The sequence below is a fragment of the Mustela erminea genome, chromosome 5 (assembly GCF_009829155.1).
Source record: "Mustela erminea isolate mMusErm1 chromosome 5, mMusErm1.Pri, whole genome shotgun sequence".
NCBI lineage: Eukaryota > Metazoa > Chordata > Mammalia > Carnivora > Mustelidae > Mustela > Mustela erminea.
Genome location: NC_045618.1, coordinates 84,449,410 through 84,459,938, shown reverse-complemented (window position 1 = coordinate 84,459,938; position 10,529 = coordinate 84,449,410).

Here is a 10,529-nt window from a genome sequence, read left to right as displayed (position 1 = left end):
AAGCCTTGGTTGGCTTTTTAAATTTTTAATTACCTGGGAGGGGGAAGGAGAGAAGACACCATCATTTTGGTATATTCAAGTCTCAGGGTAGCCTTGTGAGTGGGGCCTTCTTACGGAAGAGTTCTCTGACCAGAGACTCAATGGTGCCCCTCTACCATGTTTCACATTCTCCTGTTGTATTTTCCCATAGCACTTCATCACTACCTGAAATTATTTTGCTTTACTTATGTGTTTTCTTGTTGACTGGCTGTATCCCTTTTGCATGTAGGCCTCCAGAGCCCAGGAATCCCATCTGTCTTGTTTACTCTGTGTCCTGCACCTACTAGAGCGTGTGGCACAGGGAAAGCAGTCAAGGATGTATTTGTTGACTGACTGACTGAATGATTCAATGAATAAAGTCCTGACTGAAGGATGTAAGAATGCAAGAGCTAAAAGCGTTTTAAAAATGAGATTTGGGGGCGCCTGGGTGGCTCTGTCGTTAAGCATCTGCCTTCGGCTCAGCTCATGTTCCCAGGGTCTTGGCATCGAGTCCCACATTGGGCTCCTTGCTTGGTGCTTGGTGGGGAGCTTGCTTCTCCCTCTCCCTCTGCTGCTCCCTCTGGTTGTGTTCCCTTTCTTGCTATCTCTCTGACTGTCAAATAAATAAATAAAGTCTTTAAAAAAAAAAAAAAGAATGAGCTCTGATCCTATGTGAAATTCTCTGCACAACCTTCACATAGCCTTAAAAGAGACTCAGAATCCAGGCTGGATAACTGAATAAGCTTTAGCTAATGGGCTTAAATCAACTCAGGCAAAACCAAATTTGCCCACAGAAGAGTTTGGACCAAATCAGATTTGGTAGAACGTTTTGCAACTGCATCATGGGAAGATTTTTCAGCTCTATTTATCTTTTGTCAATTTGTTCTGTTTTTCCAAAAATTTGTCAATTTGGCCTGTTTTTCCATTTTTTTCTTTCTACTTTTTAGATTTTCATTAACTTTTGGCTTATTCTCTATAGAAACACAAGGTAAACAACCAACAATGGAAAAAATTTTTGAGAAAATCAGATTTCCTTGAGTTCTACGTGTGAATTTAGGAACACACTTAAAAATGCAGCACAGTCATTCAGTGGATAGCAGATATCTGAATAGCAGACATCTGATTTGTTTCAGGCATGGTGCTGGGCACTGGAAAATAGTGTGGTGAACATGTCTCTGCCTCCAGACTTCTTGGAGAAATAGATGTAAAGCAGACAAAATAAAAAAAAGAAAAAAGAGTCAAGTTTTGACAGGCACTATTGAAGGAAATGAACAAGGAGATGAGATGGGCACAGTCTATTTTCATTAGGGTGATAAAGAAGGCCTTTCTGAAGAAAGAAAATGTAGGATCATCAGAAGGAGCTACCTTTCATAGGGTAGGGAGAAATGTATTTCAGAGTGAAGATACCACGTATGCAGTATCATGAGGTAGGAAAGAGCTTGGCTTGTTTTAGGAACTGAAAGAAAAGTGTGACTGGATCATAATGAGTGAAGAAGACAAGGCATGATGACGACGTGGTCACCAGGGCCTCTCCTAGACCATGGCAATGAGTTTGGACTTGATTGTAAAGGCAAGGGCTTCACAAAGGGGAACGATGCCAACTTACTTATGCCTAAGAAAGATTTCTCTAGCTTCTGTGTAGAGTATGGATCTTTGGAGGGCAAGTGTAAAAGAAGGGAGAGCCGAGAGAAGGCTTTCGTAATGTGCATGGGAGACGATGGTGGTCCAGACTGGTCTTGGCAATGGAGATAAGGAGCAGACAAGAGGTTGGAGTTACAGTTTGGCAGTAGAGGAGTTATCAGTGAATTTGAGGCAGGAACTGAGAGTCCGTAGGCGTATCCGTCAGTGTCCAACTGTGAAAACAGAGGTCATTCTAGGTATTTCAAACAGGGAGTTCAGCTTAAGGAATCAGTTACAAGTAAATGTTGTCAAGATTAGAGGAAGAAAAAGGGTGTGGTAACCTGGAGGTAAGCATCTGCAGGAAGCCAGTCCTAATACTGGAGGAGAGAAAGGGAGGTGGCGAGGGCCTCTGACATTGTGAAGCTGCTGATGTTGTTGGAACTGGCCCCTGCCCTGGCCATTGATGCTGTTGCTGGAGCCCCTAGCTGCTGGTCATGGCCACAGCCACTGCCAGAAGCTTTTAACAAAGGGGAGGATGTCTCTCCATCATTTCATTCAGTTTCCCACCAATGCTACCCACTGGCAGGATCTAACTCAGCCAGTTGGCAAGGGAGTCTGGGAAATGCAATCCACAGGATTCCAGCCACCTCTGACAGAGCACTGCACAGAATGGCGGGAATGGTCCTTGGCACCAACAAGCCAATGACCAGCACGTGGAAGAATTAAGGATTTGTTTTCTGTAGGAAAAACAATCCCTTATCCTTTACAAATATGTATTATGTTGTTTTTACAAAAACAATATGTGTCCATTACAAAAAAATTAGAACCACAGACAAATAATACAACATAACAAAGCTTTCATATTCGCACTTACTCAAATAATTATTAACATCTTGGTCTCAGTCTCTCTCTTTTTCTCTCTCAAAAAGAGACTCTTCCTCTACTTTTCAGTTTTGTAACCTACTACACTAAATCTATGCAGTAAACATTTTCTGGATACTTACTTTGGTCTAACTAGCTCCCAGTGTTGAATATTTATGTTTTACTCATATTTTCCTATTATAAATATAAAAAAGGAATTATTGCCTGAAAACAAATTTGCACTTTTAAGAAAACAGCTCATGAAGCATACAGTTATAACTTCCAGTTTGACTATTATGAGATAATTTGCTTAGGTAGGTAGAGAAAACTAATTATTTTTAACAAAAGGTGAAATGTGAGGTCTTTCCTCATCCTGTTCATTTCCTCTGTTGGGGACAGGACAACAGAATTACAGAGATGGAAACACGCACTCTGGAGAGGGAGAGGCGCTTAGCCACAGACTACCTCAGAACTGTCCTCTACCCCATCTGTCTCGTCTCCATGAGTCAGATTTCTGACAAGGAAACTAGTCCCCTGAAGTGTACAGAGGGGTGACACTGAGCCAGAGTAGCGTTAAGAGTGGATGCCATTTGTGATGGCCATGGCATGACCATTTCTCTGGGGTCACCTGTTAGAATGCTTCTCAGTACTAGCTGCTGAAAACTGTGACTTGAATTGGTTTTTAAAATGAGGAAATGTATTATCTCATGTTCTCTTGTAACTAGAAGTCCAGAGGTAGGGCAGATTCCTGGAACAGTAAGATAAGCCTCTCATTGATGTCATCAAGGTCCCAAGTTCTTTCAACGCTCGGTTCTGCCTTCCTCAGTGTTGGTTTCATCCAGACCCTGGCTCCCTTGGTGGTAACTAGAGGTCTGCCAGAGGCCATAGAGCTGTCTGTTGCTTTTCTCCACATTCAGCATAAAGAAAAACAGAGAGACATCTCCCTCCAATATAAATTCTTTTCAGTTCAAGCCAACCAGTGGTTCTCAATACTGCTACACATTACAGTCCTCACGAGTGCTTTATTATTTATTATTGCTATTATTTCATTTTTTTAAAGATTTTACTTTTTCATTTGACAGAGAGATCACAAGTAGGCAGAGAGGCAGGCAGAGAGAGAGAGAGAGAGAGAGGAGGAAGCAGGCTCCCTGCCGAGCAGAGAGCCCGATGTGGGGCTCGATCCCAGGACCCCGAGATCATGACCTTAGCCGAAGGCAGAGGCTCAACCCACTTAGCCACCCAGGCGCCCCATGCTATTATTTCATTTTAATGGATTAATTTTTAAATCAATTTATTGTTTAGTAATTGGTGATGGGGATGGTGATGATGATGTATTATTTATTTACTTGCTATTTTAATTTTTTTTAAAGATTTTATTTATTTGACAGACAGAGATCAGGCAGAGAGGCATGCAGAGAGTGGAAGCAGGCTCCCTGCTGAGCCGAGGGCCTGCCTTGGGGCTTGATCCCAGGACCCTGAGATCATGACCCAAGCTGAAGGCAGAGGCTTAACCCACTGAGCCACTCAGGTGCCCCGCTATTTTAATTTTTAAACTGCTCCATACCTATGCCTTATTGCTGGAAATATTAATTTATTAGTCTGGGATGGGCCCTGGCTGGAGGTAGTTTTTTAGGAGCTCCCAAGTGAGTCTGATGTGCAGTCAGTGGGGAGAACCCCTGGATTAGGCTGGTTAAGGTCACCTGCCCACCCCTTGGACTAACAATTGCCAGGTGACATCAGGAACGGAATGGCTTAGAAAAGTGGATCTCAGAGTGTGACCCAGACCAGTAGAAGCAGCTTCACTTGCATATTTCATATGCATATGCATTCATAATGCAAATTATTGGGCCCCACCCAGACCTGCTGAATCAGAAGCTCTGCCTGTGGATCTGTGCTTTAGTACAGATCTGTGCTTTAGCAAGCTTGACAGGTGATTGGTATGGATGCTAATGTTGGAGACACACTGCCTTAGACCAATCAGACTTTTTCTCTGGAGCTAGGGAGGAGATGTAAATATATGAACAAAATAAAGTTCTGTTAAACAGTGATCCCCAGGTCACTGGAGCCTTTGTATTCCCCCTTTCATAGTCAGGCTGGAAAAGGGAGGAAAGGGGAGGAATTAGTGACCTGAACCCCAGAGATACCTGGTTGTACAGAACCATCTCTCAACGGTTCGACCAAGGCTCAGCCACCACAATGGGCTATTAGGATGGGAAGAAGACATGTTCTATTGGTATCCATTTCTTCCTACCTTGGGGAACCCCTGGAAGTTTCTGCAGGAGCCCAAGGGCTGAAAAGACTCTCTTGGTCTAGACTTTCCTGAAAACACTGTGAACTCATTTCAACCACTGTACAGTTTCCACAGGATCCTGGAAAAGAAAAAAGACCTTTGATAACATAGGAAATCTGAGTACAATAAGGACTTTTGTTAAAAATAATGTATCAATATTGGTTCATAAGTTGTGACAATATACCATATCTGTACTAAATCAGATATTAATCGGGAAACTGGGCATGGGACATATGGGAACTCTGTATAAATCTTCACAATTCTCCTGTAAATCTAAAACTACTCTAAAATATAAAGGTTTTCAAAAATACAGTGCATTAAGGGACACTTGAGTGGCTTAGTCAGTTAAGTGTCTGCTTCCTGCTAGGGTCATGGTCTCAGGGTCCTGGGATGGAGTCCTGTATCAGGTTCCTAGCTGAGCAGGGAGCCTGCTTCTCTCTCTGCCTGCTACTCCCCGGCTTGTACTCTCTCTCTCTTTGACAAATACAATCGTAAAAAAAAGAAGATACATTAAGATGTGAAATTCTAATGGATAAAAACATTTTGGAAAAGGCTTTATGAAATTAAGCATAAATCATTCTTTAAAATACTCCACATTAATATAAGTTTGACCCCGCTATATTTTTATGATCAGTGTCACATTTTTAGTCAGAGCAAATGCTTTTAAAACATTTTCGGCTTTAAGCAGGAGTTGACTTGGAAAATATTAATGAAGATTCCTGATAGTTCACACTTCCCAGAATCTGCACATGGCCTGAATTATCAAAGAGCAAATGAGAGAGGCTTAAGTTTGTCCATATGTTAGAACAGTTAAGAACCCACATAGGGGCGCCTGGGTGGCTCAGTCAGTTAAGCCTCCGACTTGATTTCCGCTCGGGTCATGATCTCAGGGTTGTGAGATGGAGCCCCTGTTGGGTTCTGCGCTGGACATGGAGCCTGCTTAAGATTCTTTCTCCCTGAACCCCTTTCTCCCTTAAAAACAAACAAACATACAAACAAGACACATACTGAAAGTTGCTTTCCTTGCCATCCCACTAGACCTGGAAAGGAGTAGGATGGCTTGACTCACAGGGAATGGCACATAATCATATGCATCTTTCTTTAAACCCAATTCATAGCAGTGAGCTAGAGCATAGATTCCTTTCAGGCACTCCCCTCTTGTTTCGTCAGCTCCATTTAAATTAGATGCACTTCCTGTGTCCTGAAGGGCAGCCACAGGACCCAATGGACTGAGGTGTGGCTTATTACCAGGGACTACTTGACTATTGTCAACAGACTTTTTATCCTTGGATTTATGTGGGATTCCTGGAAACACTGGGCCATAACTGGTGGAAGGGAGCAAGGAACAAATCCTAATTTGTAGTTTGGAGGTTTGGAGGATTACTCTTAATGCAGCTGACTAAATAATTTATGGTAAGTTTTGTTTATTTCCTTTCTGCACCAAATATCAGTAAGGGAACCAATAATTAAAATTGTCATTGAGGAGTATTATAACTAAGAGTTATAACAAAAAAAGAGTTTAAGGGTGAAAACATTGCTATGCAAAGCAAGTAGCTCAAAATAACTTTCCCCCTGATCTTACTACATTGGAATCTCTCTGATTTTGTCCATTGTGGTTATACTCTCTTACTTTGTGACTTGGACAATTCCTTAGCCTCTCTATGTCGCATTTTCATCATCTTTATCGTGTGGGATAATAATAGTACCTTTTTCTTGGTAGTGTCATCAGAATTAATAGAAGTAACATTTGAAACACTTTAGCACAGTGCCTAGAATGTGGTAAATGTTGCAAACAAGATAACCCTTGCCCATTTCAGGTCATTCAATGTAATGATCAACCTCTTGATGTATCATGGCAAAAACACAAGGAAGAATGGTAGCAGATAGGAGAGAGGCAACCTCAGGCACACCAGGATACTGAAAGGGCAGAAGAAATGTAGACAGTGTCCATCAGAAATGAAAAACGAGGGCACCTGGGTGGCTCGGTCAGTTAAGGGTCTGACTCTTGATCAGGTCATGATCTTAGGGTTATGAGATTCAGTCCTCCTTCCTCTCTCTCCCTCTCCCTCTGCCCCTTCCCACCCACCTCTCACTCCCTCTCTAAAAAAACAAAGAAATCGAAGAAATAAAAAAGGATGTGTTGGAACTCTCCCACTCTTCCATGTTGTTGGTGGGAACGTAAAATGGGGCAGCTGCTGTGGAAAATAGTGTGGCGGTTCCTCAGAAAGTTAAACAGGATTACCATATGACCCAGCAATTCCATTCCTGCCCAAAGAACTGAAAGCAGGTTCTCAAATACTTACATGTGTATGCTTATAACAGCATTACTCAAAATAACCCCAAAGTGGAAACAACCCAAATGTCCACTAGCTTATGAATGGATAAACACAAGTGGTATATCCATACAATGGAATATCATTCAGCCTCAAAAAGACATAAAGTCCTGACACATGATATCACGTGGATGAACCTGGAAAACATGCCAAGTGACAGAAGTGAGTCACGAAAGATCTCATATCCTGTGGTTCCACTTATGGGGACTATCCAGATTGAAAGCAGACTGGTGGTGGCCAGGGGCTGAGGGGAGGTAGGAACTGGAGAGTAACTGCTTAGCGGGTACAGGGTTTTCATTTGGAGTGGTGAAAATGTCTTGGCACTAGACAGAGGCCATTGATGCACAACATATGAGTGTACTAAGTGCCACTGAATTGTTCCTTTTAAATGAGTTTATTTTATGTTTTGTCGCTTTCACTTCATTAAAAAGACAGACATAGAAGGGGATGAGAGTGAGCGCTCTCTCTGTTCTGGTTGAGAAGACAGAGGCATTCCAGGTTCCTTCTCCCACCTACCAGAGACTCCTTCATGAAGAGCTGATGTCCAGCCCTTTGGGTCTTGATTTTCTCATCTGTAGGAAGATGAAGTTGGACCAAGTGACCACTAAGATCCCTTTCAGCTCACATTCGAAGGCAAAGAAATTCACCACACTTCTCTCTCCCTGACTCAACCACGTGCTTGAAAATGACAGCATCTGTCCCGCAGATGGACCCTGGAAGACAATGTTATTGTAACTAAATGACATGGACATTAATTTGTTTTAGTTATGAATATGAAAAGTATTTTAATATTATTATAATGCCACACATTAATGGGCAGATAACTAAAGCAAATGTACTTTAATGTTTAGCTTGGGGTTTGCCACTCTGAGGCTCAGCCTCCGAGCCTGCCTGTGGCTCCAGCCTGTCTGCCCCTGTCTGTGTAATCACACCGAGTGTTTTTTGCCAGGCACAGTATCGCGGGCTTCTTTGCCAAGTGTGGAGCTGGCAGCCCCTAGTGGATCAGGGGCCCTTGATTGATTAATAGGCACCCTAGCTGAGCAGGAAGCATGGGAAGGGAGTGAATCCCCTTCCACACTGCCCACATGGTGCAACCAAATCATCTAGAGCAGTTGAAGGCTGTCAGTCGCTAGAACTTGTTTATAGGCTATTATTCTAGTTACAACTAGACTAGTTACAACCATCGAAACATTAGCTGCTAGTAAGCCAAGGTAACCCAGTCCTGGGATTTAAAGTCCTGGGTCAATATGTGCATTCTGGGAGATGGGTACGAATGCAGTCTTCTGTGTTTTGCTGACTGCTACTACTTCCCCCACCTGCTACGGCAGATTTTCAGCCCTCTGTACGTTCCCTTCTAATTACTCCTCTGAGTGTCAGGTGTATCTGCAGAGAAGATTTTTTCTTTTTTTCTTTTTAAGATTTTATGTATTTGAGAGAGAGAGAGAGAGAGAGAGAGAGCATGAAAGGTGCCAGGGGTAGAGGGAGAAGCTGGCTCCCTGATGAACAGAAGGCCTGATGTGGAACTTGATCCTGGGACTCCAGGATCATGACCTGAGCCGAAGGCAGTTGCTTAACCAACTGAGTCACCCAGGTGCCCTGCAGAGAAGTTTTAACCAGCAAAATTTCAGCCAACTACCAAGGATTATCTGTCATTTCCTCCTTTTTTCATTCAGGTATCAACTTCTAAGGTCTACAGCAGACCCCAAAGCTGCAAATGCTACAAGCCACAGCCTACCAGGGCCCATATTCAGGCCACCTCAGACCACATCTCTCCTGGGTATCCCGTTATCCATAATGTCCCTGGAGATCACTGGGTGGACCAGAGCAGTTCCTGGCTACGTGGGGGATCCTGCTGAAGTGGGAGAAGTGCTTTCCTCCCTTCCAGTATGGCATCTCCATTTCCCTCCTTGCACAGATGAACAGTCAGTCCTTCAGCTTTCGCTTTAGGTCTCCTGCTCCCAGGGCTGGACCATTTACCATGGCTGGTTGGGGAAAACACAGCCAAGAGACAGATACCTGTCGGACTGCGTCCTTCACTGGCCTCTTCGATTTGGTTCTGGACCAGGCTGATCTGCCAGACCCTCTTCCAATGGCTTCTCTTTGAGCAGGTTCCCCAGGTCCTCAAGCAAATGGACCTTTCTTGTAGGCTTTCAGACAAGTCCAGACATGCCCCAAACCCTTGTGGAAGTTGCACACCAGATTCCCAGTAACTATTTATTAGGCACCCTGGGGGGTCCCAGGAGGATGGGCTCCTGTCATCAAGAAGCTGCTGTGGACATTCTGGCCAAGTCAAGACTTAAGCCCAGTAGGTGCAGCTCCTATAGAAGGGTCATGCAGACAGTGCCAACTAATCATCGTCTTGGCAGAGAACCTCCTCTTAGGATAACAGAAGTTCCACCAAAGGTTTCTTATTGACTGCTCCTCTGGAACATTCCTTAGGTTCTCACTCCACCAAGTGCCCCTGTCTGCTTCTTTCCATCATGTAGCAGAAGCCCCTTTCCTGTTTTACTCTTTGTTCTTGGCTTGGAATTCACCATTTCTTCCTTTCATATCTCTCCCCTTGCCTGCTGAGCAGAGAGGGCTATCGGAAGGAGAATGAAAGTGAAAAAGCTATAGAGGATTGTGTACAAAAATACACAATACCTGTAAAACTTGTACATTCTTTTGTTCCATTTAAATGAAGAACCTGAATGTAATCTAATGTAAAATTTAAAATATGGAAATAACTTTGCATGCAATTTACGAACCTTTTCCCCCCTGATTCTAATCTCTGGTGTTTGGTAGGAAAGGGAATGAAAAAAATTCATAAAGCAGTCAGCTTACCTTTGGATAACTAAAAAGTTTTTCAGGTGGTGTCCATCCCTCCTGCGTAACTGTGTAGTTTCTTGTAAAAAGAAAAAGTGAGCTTGGAGACCTAGAATTTAGTGTGTCTTTTGGGGGATATACTTAGATGGTTGTTATCTGAGCATGTGATTAATTCTGAAGGCAGACTTTCAGAACACCCTATTTGAGTAAGCAGCTTGCAAGAGAAGTTGATGAAAACATCCAACAAAGCAAAATACAACATTTTCAGGGTTCAATCAGATAAGATCCAGCATTTCTTCATTGTGCATCTCTCCCACCCACCCCCCATTGAGAGGACACAGGGCTTTGGGGACACAGGGGTTAGGGAAATGTTTTGAGTTCAAACTGGATTTCTCCCAGTCCTCAGTGGCTTGAGTCTCCTGACCTGGGTCAAACAGCAGAATCAAGGGGAGTAAGGAAAGGAACCAGGTGAAGCTAGAACCAGATCACGGTTTAATACACATACTTGTTCCTGAGTTCGATATTCTGTTCAAGAGGTGACCGGCCCAGAACGCGGCCCTAAACTGTGCTGATTTCATTTACATTTCCAGAGTTGGGATCCA